This window comes from Equus przewalskii, chromosome 8 (genome assembly GCF_037783145.1).
Source record: "Equus przewalskii isolate Varuska chromosome 8, EquPr2, whole genome shotgun sequence".
NCBI classification, from domain to species: Eukaryota; Metazoa; Chordata; class Mammalia; order Perissodactyla; family Equidae; genus Equus; species Equus przewalskii.
The window spans coordinates 2042165-2056314 of record NC_091838.1 but is presented as its reverse complement, the minus strand read 5'-3'; the positions used below and the strand labels follow the sequence as shown (position 1 = coordinate 2056314).

General features: G+C 38.0%; 1 protein-coding gene across 4 annotated transcripts in view; it reads left to right on the top strand.

The window, feature by feature from the left end:
- The window catches only part of CNBD1 (cyclic nucleotide binding domain containing 1), a 409712-nt gene that overhangs the window by 38348 nt on the left and 357214 nt on the right, over nucleotides 1-14150 (top strand). The gene's annotated exons all lie outside the window — the stretch shown is intronic.

The window sequence follows — 14150 nt, the reverse complement described above, 5'->3', positions numbered from 1 at the left end:
GCCCACCACAGCATGGCTTGATGAGCGGTGCCATGTCCGCACCCGGGATCGGAACCGGCAAACCCAGGCTGCAGAAGCAGAACATTACGAACTTAACCTCCGTGCCAACGGGCTGGCCCCATTTAAACTTTTTTCAAAGAATTGTGACCTTTTACTGATGAGTGGCAGTGTTTATAAAAAGGATTAAAGTGTTCTTTAGGGTTTCATGAGAAACTTCCCTGTAGAAATGGTAAGTGCTTGTGGGTGGAGGATATTTGGAGGTGTGCTATGTGTCAAGGAATAAATGACAAAGTCAGAGAGCCACTGACTGGGCTGCAGCTTCTAGATGGACAAGTATTTAAAGGTGTTTCACGTATTTCTAAAGGCAAAGAATGAGACTGCTTCAGTGTGTTGCAGGAGGTGTGACTGCCTTCTCTGTGCGGGAGGAGGATGGGTTGCTGGGTCACGTTGTGATGCTACTCCTTTCGAATTGTCCCTGGCCCTGGTGGGGTTCTTACAACAGTTCAACATCAGGCCAGGAAAAGCATTCTCTCCCCTTAGACATCATTCCTACAGAGGAGCCCTGAGAATCTCAGAGCGGAGATGCACCCCCCACCCATACTACTCAAGGAGACTTGATCTGCCCACACGCTGGACCACCTCACTGCCCCTCTGCCCAATTGTGCCTTGTATAACTTCTGTTGCCCTATCTGTAGCATTGTATTTCACTTGTATATTTATTAGTCTGTGTTTGTATTTCTCACACTTAGCAGAGGGGCTGACACATCATTGGGACTAATAAATGTGTGTTGCTCCCTGAGCAAACTTATTTACTGGCTTTCTAAGGATGTTAATCAAAAATATGTTTTATCTATTTATGTCACCAATATAAAGATAAAAATTCAAACAAAATTATCATCACAAATTATGTGCTCAGGAGCTGCAGGATGTCAGCATGGGTGACATGGACCTACTTCATTACATAAACTTTCTTTTTATTTATAGCAGTTGGGGTAATATGTGGAATATATCATATTAGTTAACTGGGAAAAATCTCTGGAAGATGGAGTTGCTCTGCCTTTTCAAGAACAATTCTGTTAAATGGATATAAATCTCATGAAAAATAGAGATTCAAATATAACATTTTACAGCACCTTATCTACCCTCTGGATCAAACTATGTCCCCAGATGGGAGGCTCCCTGGCATGATGATGCAAAGCTTATACTGTGATTTAGCAAATTAACATCACTCCATAGAAGTATCTAATAGAAAAATGTAATTTTTATTGCAAGTATGCTCTATTGCTGTTCTGTTCTAATTGATCAGAGTGAAAGCTATAAACTTAGCTCAGTCTGTAGAATAAGGGACCGGGAGCTGTTATGGAGCGCTGAGAAGTCTAACTTGCCAACGTATTTCTTCATTAACTTACCAGCATTGGGTCTACTTCTTTAGTTAAGATGTTATTTTCAGAGGACTACAGAGAGGCATACCAGTGCCCATAAACACACTTGGTAATGGAATATCACCTTTATATTTTTTAAGAAACAAAACCCCGAGACCCAAGATTGATATTAATAGCCAAACTGTGGTTTGAAGGTAAAAATAATGGGCCACCAAATACACAAGGACTCAGGAAATACGTTATATTAGTTAAGATTTGTTGTTCTGAGAGAAACACCAATCGATTTAGCTCAAGAAGCAAAGGGAATTTTGAAGATCACATTTCTGAAATGTTTGAGAGTAGAGCTAGCTTCAGGCTTAAATGGTGACATTGGGACTCAGTTTCCCTCCTTATCTCTGCCTCATCTTTGCTGGATTGGTTTCAGCTTCACTCTCTGTGTGGCATGTGGGACAGACCAGAGAAATTTCTTTTAAGGTTCGGATGAGGAAAGAGGTGGTCTCTTGAAACAGGTGCAGCGGAAGACTCAGCGCATGTCTTGTTGGATTGCGTCTCTTCCCTGGATTGTCGCTGTGCTCTGATCTGCTGGTCCTGAGTCACACGCCCATCCATAGAAGGGGAGTGTTGTTGACACTACATGAAGCATGTAGGATAAGAGTAGGAGAAGAAGTGAAATCTCGGAAGAAAATTAAGATATTCTTAATACAAAAATGGTCAGTGGACACATAAACCTTGATTAAAATTTTCTTGAAGACATGCTAGTCTACAGGAGGTTGAATAAAAATTAAGAAATTAAGAAAAAGAAAGCAATACTTTGAGAAATTGGCAGTGAACTTTGAAATCATATATACAAAGATTTAAGACTAAGTAACTATGGAAACGTGGTTAAGAAACAGGTTGTATAAGCTGTAATTATTGAAAGAAATGATTCTAATAATGATAATAATTTTCCTGAGACAAAATTTCCAGACTATATCTAGAAACAGCAGTAGAGGAGAGAGTGGGAAGCATGATCCTGTGTTTACTTTTTATAGAAGTAAATAGAGCATGCTTTGGTTCTAAAATTTGTAAGATAATATAGATTTCAAGTTTTATTTAGAGATAAAAAAATCACTTTTAGAACTAAAAATATGCTGTATAACTTTAATATTACCATAGGGGAACCAAATGAAATGCACAGACTACTTGTCAAAAGTAAAAAAAAACAACAAAACTCAAATGAAACTTCAAGGATGTGTTAACAAAAACAGAACATAAAATAAATGACTGATGATCCATCATACAAACACGTTACAGTAATAAATGCAGCATATTCTCAGATTGGATCTAAAGTAAATTCCAATTATTATATTCTGCGCTAAGTTTAAAAAATAAATGGCTTGGAAAGTTTAAAAGGAAAAAAGGATAAAACTATGCCCAGCAAATGCATGCCACAAGGAAACAAGATTTGCAATATTAACATCACGTAAAGTAGAATTTGAGATTAAAAAGAAATAAATAGAATCAGGAAGGTCACTTTTTCATTCATTAAAGGCACCAGTCAAAATTAAAGGTATAGCCTTAAGCAACCTCAAGATTCCAGATAAGGTAGAAAAGAGAGAAGTACAATAATAATTTGGGACTTTCCATGTATGGGATGTCAGCTTTGGTGTTAGGTTACAAGATGACTGTGGCTTCCAGTTGGAATCCTTCTCTCACTTTTATCGTCTCTCGTGATCCCTCTTGGATCCTGTCAGGGGGAAGACAAATGCCATGTCATGAGGCAGCCCTTGGACAGGCCCACGTGACCAGGCCAGCTGTCCCATGAGCGAGCTGGGAGTGGAGCCTGCCTCAGTCCAGCCTTGTGGTGATTCCAGCTCCCGCTGATTCCTCGAGGTAGCCGTACGTACGAGGCTGTGAGATAATAAATGTTTATTTTCCTCAGCCTCTAAATTCGGAGTAATTTGTTTTGCAGTGATAGATAATTAATATGATGAATTTACAAAAGTTATCACTTATGGAATTACAAATAAAGAAGTAATATTCACAGAGAGAGCTTGTTTGCAAACATTCCCTGACTGCAGTGCCATAGGACAAATTAATATTGGAATTAGAATAAAAATAGCTAATAATTTAGAAACGTAAACAATAGCCATAGCCGAAAACTCAAAAACACTCTCCTAAATAATTATTAGGTCAGGCGCCGGCGTGGTGGCGGAGCGTTCAAGTGCACACGTTGCGCTTTGGCGGCCCGGGGTTCCCCAGTTCGGATCCCAGGTGTGGACATGGCACCGCTTGGCACGCCATGCTGTGGTAGGCGTCCCACATAGAAAGTAGAGGAAGATGGGCACGGACGTTAGCTCAGGGCCAGTCTTCCTCAGCAAAAAGAAGAGGACTGGCAGTAGTTAGCTCAAGGCTGATCTTCCTCAAAAAAAAAAAAAAAAAATTATTAGGTCAAAGAGGGAATCAAAATTGCATTATAGTTTAATTAAAATAAATAAAATATAGGGGCCGGCCCGGTGGCTGAGTGGTTAATTTTGCGCGCTCTGCTTCGTTGGCTGGTTTTTGCTGGTTTGAATCCTGGGCGTGGACATGGCACCACTCATCAGACCATGCTGAGGCAGTGTCCCTCATGCCGCAACTGGAAGGACCCACAACTATGTGCTGGGGGGCTTTGGGGAGAAGAAGAAGGAGGAAAAAAGAAGATTGGCAACAGATGTTAGCTCAGGTGCCAATCTTTAGAAAAAAATAATTAAGAAAGCACACTTACAGGAAAATTCATAACAATTGTTCACATCAAAAAAACCCCAAACTGTCAGAAATCAGAAAAAAACCAATAAAATATACCTATAGAAACAAGAGAAAGAGATTAATACTGATAAATGCTGAAATTAATGAAGTCAAAAACAGAGGAGATAGTTCATTTCATAATCTTATTAAAAAATACAAAATGAATAAGCGTTTAGCCTTATATAATACATAATAAGAGAAAATACTATTTGGAATGAGAAATGATACACAGAAAACTAAGAAAATCATCACATGATAGAACACTTTATATAACTTGAGGCTAATTTGGTAATCTAGATGTTATTGGTTAATTTTCTAAAAAATGTGTACTACTAAATTCATTCAAGAAGATAGAAATAAATTGTGGTATAAATAAAAGTGTGAAAAGCACTCTTCAAAAATAGGTTTTGAAGCAAAAAAAGAACAAAAATAAAAAAAATACCCTTAGCCCAAGTGATATCGCTAGAAGTTTCTTTTAAATGTCCAAGAAAAGGTAATTTCTATGCAATTCAGTTTCCACTGAATAGAGAAAATGAAAAGTAGGTTGAAAATTTGCCATGTATCATATAACCCTGATATCAAAATTTAACAGGAATAACATAAACAAGAAATACCAATTTTAATTATGACTATATAGGCAAACATACGAAACAAAATATTAGCAAATGAAATAATGCAATACTGTATTAGCAGATTTGTACGTCATAGTTAAGATAGCTTTCTCTCATGAGTATAAAGTTCAACATTAGAAAAGCTATTATTATATTTTATAATATTACTGGCTCAGAGAGAAACCATATGATAATATCTACAGACAAGGAAAAACATTTGATATAATTCAGTATCCGTGTGTCACAGTAAAAGTAAAATCATGCTTTTTCCTGTAATAAGTGCAGTAAAGTGGCTATTAAAAAACACAACACATTTGTATTTTTTCAGCCAGAAAAAACTGCTGTAAAGTAGCGATAAAAACACCTTAAACGGAATTAAAATAAAATTTCATAAAATTTATTAATTATATATGCATTATATATATAATATGCATAATTGATATAAATTATAAACTTGCTTTCTAAGCTTAGCTTTCAGTGATCCTTCATGCAATGTGATGAACCCGTGCATGCCCATATGGTGAGAATATAGCTCAGGTCATTCAGAAGAGCTTTAAGCACAATAAAATTGATGAGGAAACATGAATCTTAGCAGACACTAAATGCCTACTATTAAAATTATTCATTGACAGCCTTTACTTATTATCGTTGTCATACTCAACACTCTATAATTCATTGAAACACAAATGTCAAGTGACAGATACAGCAGCAAGACTTTGAACTATGGCACCTGCCTGGCTGTGGGTGGCTGGTGAGCATGCCTGATGTCAGGGCATTTGCTAACTATTGAAGGAAGACAGTCGTGTGCAGGGAGAGTGGAAGACATGCTCCAAACAACCATCACATACACTTGGAGCAGAGGCACGGTAATGAAAATAAATGGAAGACCTGGCTGAGCCGTAGGGAAACTGTTCTCCATGAGCAAAAAATGTGAGCGCGGGACAAAAACGAGATCTGAGCCTGCTTGCAACTGTGATCATTATCTAAAATTTATTTTATTTGTGGATCAATTAGACAGAAGGCAAATTTTTGGTATGTTCACGGATGTAGGAAATCAAATAAATGCATTATTTTAAAAAAAGCTTTGAATTTTGACCCAGAAGACTTGGATTTGAGTTTTTGTTTTGCTCAATAGCAGGAATATGACTATGCAATGGTCTCTGAACATTAGCTGCACTCAGTTTTTGCTCAGAAAATGAGGTTAATATCAATATCCTACTTCAGAGTTACGCCTTGAAAGAGCTTTTTAATTGTACTAGCTCTTATTGTGGACGATACTTGTCAATGATGTTTTATGTAGATTTGTACCATCCATCAAGAAATTCTGCCTTTTTTCAAACATGTTAAACCATCACCACCAGCACAACAAATTAATACATATACTATTATCAATAATTTTAAAAAATCACAACATTCTTTGCTTCAACAAATTTAATATCCACCCCCTTTTAAGCAACAAGAAAAGTCATAGACTTTTAATCAGTGCATCTTTACATCAGTTGATCTCTGGAGGAAACAGAAGTTTAAGGAACTGATAGTAACCGAGGAAACAAATAATAAGCATCCATAGAATTATGGAAACCTATGCTAAAGATATATTTATTCAAAACTGACTTTTTTGGAGGTAGGAATTCAAGTATTTACAAGGAAGCCTGCATTCTTGTTATTATCTTACTTGACTTTTATAAAACTCCTAGTTGATATTACAGATACTTTAGAGAGACATATGTAACGAAGATAATATTTTGCATTGTTTGTGATATATCTTCCCTAAGAGTATGACTGTTTCCGTCCCTGCACCCCATCTGTCATCATGGGCTCAGAGAGAAGGCCAGGGCAAATACTACATTAAAATGGAGGCATGTGGGAAAGACAAGTGATATAGAAACAGGAGAATTAAGGCAAACTTGAGGATTGTTGATCTTTATTCACTCCCATCCCTGGTAGGAATCTCACAATGAGGGGATGAAGGTTGTAGAAACATCCAGACAGCTACTGAGGAAGCTGCATGCTCTAGGGCAGTGATTATCAACTTGGACTGCATGTTGGAATCATCTGGAGAGTTTTTAAAAAATGCTGATGCCAGGTCTCTATCCAACCCAGACTATGTAAATTGAAATCCCTGAGTTGGGGCCAAGTCCTGAGTATATAAAAAATATTTCTAGGTGATTCTTGAGAATTATGGCTATAGAATAAGACCTAAATTGGGCTTAGCACACTATTCAACCTGAAGTGAGAATGACAGCACAGCACTAGTGGACGGAGACGCATAGAGATAACCTTGGGCTGTTGGTTCTTCTCGGCCTGCATCTAGGAGCGGATCCAGACTTTCCCATGAACACTGGTGAGGAAAGAATGAGATGCTGACAGGGCTGTGGGACCCTGAAGAAGAGAAGGGCTACTGAGGCAGAAATCTGGATGACTCAAGGGGAAGGTAGTCAACAAGAGTAGATGACATGGCCAAAAAATCCAGTCTAGTCGATTCGGACTTTCCTCAGCAGCCAATCCAAGGGCCAGAGCAGACTTGCAGCCACTTTGCAACAGGAACGTGATGATGATAAGCTGACAGCTGGTAGGAAAGAGGAACTCCTCCTTCCAACCATGGCTATGTAAGCATCCCCATCTTCCCCCAACATGTGCCCAAACCAAGTCCTGAAAGGATATGGAATGTACAGAAAATTGGCAAGACTGAGCCTTTATTTAGCTGACAGAAACAAAGTTGTTCTAATTTAACTATTTCAAATTAATGAGACCGAAACACCATAAAATAGCATGGAGGGAAGAGAATCTGTGAGCTCTGGAGAAAGTCTTAGATTCTTTATAAGAATAAGCAAGTTCTCTTCTTTGTACTTCCTAGGGTTAAAGTAAATTTTCAATCCTACTAATATATTTAGGTATTAAAGTATTAAAAGCATATCCATATAAAGAAGAGCCTGAGTAAAACGTGCTTTAACAATGAGAAGCTGCAGAGGTTCTGTCTCATAAAACACATTGTTCTAAATGATCACATCTCAGGATAGCTGGTGGCCCTGGCACAGCTAAGGTGGAGTCTGTTATAACTTTTTCTTTAGGAGAGAAGCAATTGGAAATCTATTAGGGCCCCGTACAAAGGAAATTTCATAGAGTAATGAGAGTGAAAAATAAATAAGCTCATATGAAATGATGTTCCACATCATACGTCATCAGGGAAATGCAAACCAAAACAATGCGATACCACAATACACCTATTAGAATGGCCAAAATCCAGGACACTGACAGCACCAAACATGAGGATGTGGAGCAGCCGGACCTTCGATTCATTGCTTTGGGAATGCAGAATGGTAAAGTCACTTTTGAAGATAGTTTGGCGATTTCTCACAAAACTAAACCATCCAGCAATTGTGCTCCTTTGGCATTTACTCAAAGTGGTTGAAAACGTATGTCCACAAAAACCCTGCACATGGATAGTTAAAGCAACTTTGTTCATAATTGCGAAAACTTGGAAGCAACCAAGATGTCCTTCAAAAGGTGAATGGATAAATAAACTGTGGCACATCCAGATGATGGAGTATTGTTCAGCGCTAAAAGGAAATGAGCTCTCAAGCCATGAAAACACACGGAGGAGACTTAAATGTATCTTACTAAGTGAAAGAAGCCAATTTGAAAAGGGGACATACTGTATGATTTCAACTGTGACATTCTGGAAAAGACAAAACTATGGAGACAGTAAAAGATCAGTGATTTCCAGGATTTGGGGAAAAGTGAGATAAATAGGAGGAACACAGGATTTTTAGTGAAAATACTCTATGATACTGTATTTGTGGATATATATTGTTATACATTTGTCTAAACACACAGAATGTACACCACCAAAAGAGTGAGCCCTAAATTAACTAGGCACTTTGGATGATTTCAATGTGTCAGTGTAGGTTCGTCCGTGGTAACAAAAGTCCTAGTCTGGTGGAGGATGTAGATAATGGGGAGGCTGTGCGTGTGTGTGGACATGAAGGATATGGAAATCGCTGTACCTGCTGCTCAATTTTGTACAAACAAATAATACCAACGCGTATAGGATTCATTTGTATTGTGATCCAAAAAGACACACTGTAGAATAAACTCTCCTTCATAGGCATTTATTATTAAAAGGTAATTATTAAGCATTTATGTTGGTAGCATTACTTGGCAGACAATGACAGAAAGTTGGCTTTGCTTTCAAAGTGACTTTCAATAAACTCTAAATCAGTGTTTCTCAAATTTCAACATGTGCACAAATCCCCTCGGGGGGTGAGGGAGCTTAGTAAAATGCAGATTCTGATTCAGAAGGGCTAGGGTGGGGCCTGAGACTCTGTGTTTCTAACAAGCTACCAGCTGCTGCTGGTCCCTGGACTACAAGCCTAGAGACTATTTGATGTTTTTTTCTTTCAGAAAATTAAAACATGTTACTAATCTAACTTATTTCATTGAATTTAGCAGGAAGTCACATGTTGCACTTAATAATGCAATATGGCAGTTTGGAATTTCTTTGGTATAGTTTTACTCAGCACATTTTAATGAAATCCAATCAGTATCTATTATCTTAAAAAGTTCAGTTCTAATTAGGCATAGGATAAGATAAGGAAAAAAGAAGGAGGAGTAGCTTGCTATGTTTAGAAGGAATTCCCAGGTTTGTAACTCATAACAGATTATAACAGGTTTATAAACCAGGGAATGGTAATATTTTGTAAAATTATTTTCTCTTAGTTGGTGTCATATAACTTACAACTGAATCATTTGAATTGGGAATTGCAAAAGGATTTTAGCAGTGTGCACATGGCTGTGCTCCCCTTCCACCAGCCCCAGGACTCCAGTAAGAGTATTCTTCCATGTGCCAAAGGCAGCCTGACCAAGAGGGTCCTCTGGGGCTGTTTCTCACGGGCCCAGACGTCTGCATGCTCAGTTGGCCAAATGACCAATCACCCTAAAAACTGTCAAAGTATGTTTTGTACAAAGAACTGATGCTTCAGTTTGGACTCTAGATTCTAAAGAGACTAAGACATCCCAGCCACTTGAATTGGAGCTCAGAATTTCACTTCTAGATCTAAAAGAGGCAATAGCATGTAGATTTGATCTGGGATACAATGGTGTGGAATGCCCCTGTAATATATATTTTTTCCCAAGCACATTTTAAAACAATCATTTGGTATAGTACACATACTGTCTAAATGGATTATAAATTCTGTCTAAAAATATAAGTGGGAAAATAAAGATGAATATTTGGAGATGAAGCAATTGAACACCCAGAGCCAATGGAGTCTGATAGACTAACTTAAAGAAAAAATCTCTCTGCAAAATTACTTTTTTTAGCTTGTGGTTTTCTTTTGAGATTTTGGACTCAATTTCATTTTCTAGCATTGTCAAAATTACCTATGTGCTATAGCTACAGCCAAGTAGTGCTTGTTTCATTCGAGCTTAGATCTGGCCTCAGGATAATTAACCATAGGCTATTTTAAAAATATGTATTTAATATTAGAAAATGAAACTATCCTTGCTATGATTATAAAACTCATATTTTCCCTGAAGTTCTGAGGTGTATTGAATGAGACGCTCCTGTATTAAAAAAAAATCAGAACTAGAATAGTTATGTTTTATTATTTTATTCTAAAAAGAAAAGTGAAAACGTGCACTCTCTGGAAAGAAACCTCATGATAATGTCTTATCCTTTATTTCTTCATTTAAATAATATATACCGAGCATCGACTATGTGCTTGCTAAGTTCAAGACAGACAGAGTCTCTGGACTCAGAAAGTACAGGTTGGTGGCACTGACAGGTGCTGAGTAAGAGGGGATAAATGAAGTGTAATGGGTGTCAGAGGTGACTGCAGGGTAGGGGCAGGTTGCACTGAGAGTACTTACATTAGTGGCAGATGGTGTCCTGGAACATCATGGCAAGGGCCCCTGGGGAAGAGATGTGTAAGTTCAAGGATAACTAAGAGTTGGTTAGGAGAACGGAAAGAGCACTTGAGGCAAAGAGAACTGCAGGGGATCTCCTTCCCGTTGTTGGTTATCCAAAAGCTGGTGAAGCTATCTTAGCTGATGCTCTAATGACCCAGCTTAATAGTTGTCATCAGAAACTTGAATACAATGTTTTTCAAAACCTTAGGTATATCTCCCATGCTCCCATGGGTATCAGGATGGGAACGGAGGCTGTGGGTGCAGGAGGAGACGAAGAAAGGAAGGAAAGAGGGAGAGTAAAAGAGAGAAAGAGAGGAAAGAAAGAAAGCAGGAAAGAGAAAGAAAGGAAGAAAGGGATGTTAATAAGCAAAAATTCATGCGAGTAAATGTAAAGATCTAATTGGCCTTACTCAACGATTCGTGAATCAGGGCAACATCCCGTCTAGTAACTAGAAAGATGATCCCAGGAGTTGTACAAGATGGAAGGCATTTATTGGCAGAAACTGGGCAGGACAAGAAAGTTATTAGCAAAAGAAAATAAAAGCTTTTCTTTGGGGGAAGAGCAGCAGGGTCCTATCAGGCAGGTTAGGTCACTAGTGTTGATCAGGAATTTCTGGACTGATTGATTTAAGGTCACATTCCCGGGGCGGGAGGGTGGGGGGCAGGGGGAGGGGGCTGAAACTGCAATTAAGTCTTGGTTTGCTGTCCTGGGGGCAAGTGACTCCACCCTGGGCCTGTTTCTATTTTTTTTTAGCAGAAAGGCAGGGACGAAATGAAGGACTGTCATGCCATCTCATGAGAGCAATATTTTGATCTTCTAGAGAATTCCATGAATGGAGGAGGAGGGAAGTTTATTGAAATCTAACTAATTGCTTCAGTCATGCTCTGTTTCTGTCCTTTGTGGCTCATATTAAAGACTTTACTATGGCATAAGAATGAAACCCTGGATAGCAAAGTGGTGGAAATTGGTAGAAATTGGCTGTGCATAGGATTTCCCTGCAGTAAAGTGAACTGTTACAAGAAAGTTTGAGTCTAAGTCTAAACATAAAAATGTCATTTATGTTTACAACTGCTACTGAGGAATGGTAGATTATGCTAAAAGGAAGGCCTTTTTGTCATGCTTCCTTCCTGATGGTTTTCGTTGGAGGTGTCTGGGAGGAGGTGTTGAGGACGGTTGAAGTGCTCTGTATTTGGGATTGTGGAGCAAACCAGGAGTGAGGAAAGGCAGAGAACAAAGGGGAAGAAAAGAAGCAAGAACCAAGAAATAATTGAAGGAAGATGTGCACTGAGTGAGGAGAAACCACTGGTCCTGGGCATGGGGTGGGGACATTCAAGAAAAGAGAGATCTACGAATGGATTTTAAGTACCCTATGTCATATGGGATACAAACATCTCTTTAAGATAACCCCAGTATTTGAAGAACTCTATTATCCCTACAAATGCTCTGAGTATTTGGTTTAGTTTAGTTTACTTTTGTCGAGGAAATATAGGAAAAATTGACTTTATTTTTGGATAAACAAGACATGGAATAAAGAGAACATTTAATGAAGGAGGACAGTGGCAGAGGTGACCTCAGAATGTAATCTCTCAGGGAATTGCTGAAATTTTAGGGAGAGCTTTGCTCTTTCATGGGCAAAGATTTTCAAGGGAACTTATCTAGATTTTAAGGGGCCAGTAGATCCCAGCTGGCATCATTTGTATTGCAGGGAATTCCTCACCAATATCCCCAAAGTGGAAAAACGTGATAATATTAGTTAAAAGATAGATAGTGGACATGGTGAAATTATGAGTTCAGCTGAAGAAGTAATGTAAATACTGATGTCTTGTCTTATAAATCCTATTTGTCAAAGACCATATGCAGCTAAGGGGAAAAGGACATCTTTGATTCAAAGGGAGTCAGTTCCATGGTTCGTGAGGATATAGTTGAAAGTTTGGAGCTTCTTCCAGATTGTCTACTATTGCCTCCCTGTGTCTCCAAATTGGCCCTTCCATTCCCCCAAATTAGCTGCTCCATTCACTACTTAGATTAGCCCTATGGGACTGAGATCTACTTGGAGAGATCACTATGAAATCAAGACAGTAAGTTCTGAAATTTCACAGGACACATTTTCTCTTCTGCACTTAATTCTTCTCTTCAATAAACTAAAAATTAAGTCCAGCTTGAGTGACAGTAAGGCTGAATGGTTGGAAACGGTGTTTTATCATTATTTCTCAGCAGTCAGTAATAATCATTAATTCCTATACAGAGGTCAGGTAGTTAGTACTGAGGCAGTGTTGTCTATAGAACGTAGAGATGGGGATGGGGAGGGAACTAGAGGAAAGCCGTGGAAGTGAGTGTCAGAGCTCGACAAATAGCTCATTTAAGAATGATTTTAAGAGCAAAATCAAGGATCAGTTAAAATTAGATAATGTAGATTTTTGATCACCCAGATGTGTTACCAATTCAGCAATGTTCTGTGGGTGGAAAAACTGGGATGATTAAAGTAGAAAAATGGAAATGATTCATACCTGGGAGCTGAGATAGTGAACACAACAAATGGTTCTTTGCTTGGGCTATGAGTTCAGTAAATGTTTGTTGAACTGAATTGTGACTGTAGGGAATTTAGATTATAAGTGAAGGCAAAACATGATATTTGATGATTATTTTATAAATATATAACAATATATTGTTATATTAAAGATTATCTTTAAATTTCCCAACTTTTGTGATTTGAGCTTCAATTTCAATTAATCCTTAGGAGGTGAATCTGTGTAATAATCTTCTCTAATCAATTTAACTTGTGTATTTGTATAGCTTGTTGTATTATGAAAAATATGTTGCTGCTATATTCTGTAGAATGCATGTAAGTCCAACTGTTTGTTTTTAACTGTGGATTATATATTGCTTTTTGGAAAGAAAAGAGAAGACTTTGAGTTTGGCAAGGACATTAATTTAGTAGAAACCAGGGAAATATTGTTTACCTCTGTCTAACTTTAATATATTCTTTCTTATTATAAGAGATGACAGGATTCCAATGTTGGCTGTCAAGAGTTTATAATGGAACTTGCCTTTGACTCCTAAATTTTAAATTTGGATGTGTTGGCAATGTGTGGCACAAAGTCAGCATTCCCGTGAAGCACAAAACGAAGCCTGCAATTCACCAGTTTACATCCAGGCAGGGTGGGGCTGGGGACTTATCCATAGTTATTTCCCTGGTTTGGTACTTGTGACAATTAAGCTAAACTTAAGAGATGGAATTAGTGCACTTAAAATGACTGAATTTAGTTTGTATTTTTATGAGTCAGGCTCACTTTAGTTTCTAAAAAAAATGATTGAATAATCCTACAGCCAACATCTTAGGAAGGAGTCCCTATAATACTCTGGCTCTATCTACTACCTAGTAAAATTTATATGGATTTACAAAAAAAGTCGAGGGAGCGTTAAAGAAAGATTTTGGAAAGTGATAAAGAAAAAAAGTTTGTAGGAGCCATAATACAAGAA